Here is a 952-nt window from a genome sequence, read left to right as displayed (position 1 = left end):
CGGGCTCAGTCTGGCCCCCTCGCCCCGCCCCGCCTTCACCCTAGCGCCCACGCAGCCGCTCGCACTCCTACGGAACCCGTTCCTGCTCTCCCTTTCTCCGAGCGCCTAGCGCCTCGATTCGGGCTCCCTCAACGCTCATGGCGCATCCTCCGCCAGAAATCTGCCAGCACTCCGTCTGGAGCGCTGCGCCTCCCCTGTCACCCCGCCTAGCGGGTCTGGAGCTTGGCGGGAGGGCAAATGTTTCTAGTCCCACCGCGGAGGAGTCCCCCTACAGGAGAAACGCCGCGTTTGGGAGCCCCCGCGTGTCTTGGCTTTCAACCATCGCTCTCCACAAACCCTATTTGGGGGGTGCGGAGAACAGGTCGTCTCTGCAGAGTCAGCGCCAGACACACGTCAGGGATACTCAGTAAATGTCTTAAGCCAAACTCAAAGAAGCACGGTCAAACTCGTCCTCAGTTTCTGTCCCTTTCTTCTCACTTCACTTGTCTTCTCCCCCGCCCCCCTTACTCTCTCCCCTCTCTCCGGAATCCTATTTGAATAACCTCTCCTGTTTTTCTGGAACGCCAGCTGGCTAGCGGACTTACCTCTGCTCTAACCCTTCTCCCTTTCCACAGTCACCTACTTTCTTTGAACCTTCCACGTTTTCCAGTTTTTCGCTAATTTTTCTCTTTTAGTTTTTCTTTATCTGTCTGTTTCCTCTATCTCCCTTCCAACCCCAGTTCTTCTCTTTCCCCTCTCTCTCTCATTTCTTTTTCTCCACTTTTCTCCACTTCTACATTTCCCCTTTCCTCTTTTTTCTCTTTCTGAATTCTTTCAGCTCCCTTAATTTCCCCCTCACTTCCTTCACTTCAGCACCCCCTCTTTCCTCTCATTCATCTCCCTCTGTTTTGTAAACTTGCTCTCCTCAGTCTTTTCTCACTCCTACCTGCCACCTTGGGAAATCTCCGGCCTT

Source organism: Marmota marmota, unplaced genomic scaffold (genome assembly GCF_001458135.2).
Source record: "Marmota marmota marmota unplaced genomic scaffold, marMar, whole genome shotgun sequence".
Lineage (NCBI taxonomy): Eukaryota > Metazoa > Chordata > Mammalia > Rodentia > Sciuridae > Marmota > Marmota marmota.
This window is presented reverse-complemented; position numbering follows the sequence as displayed.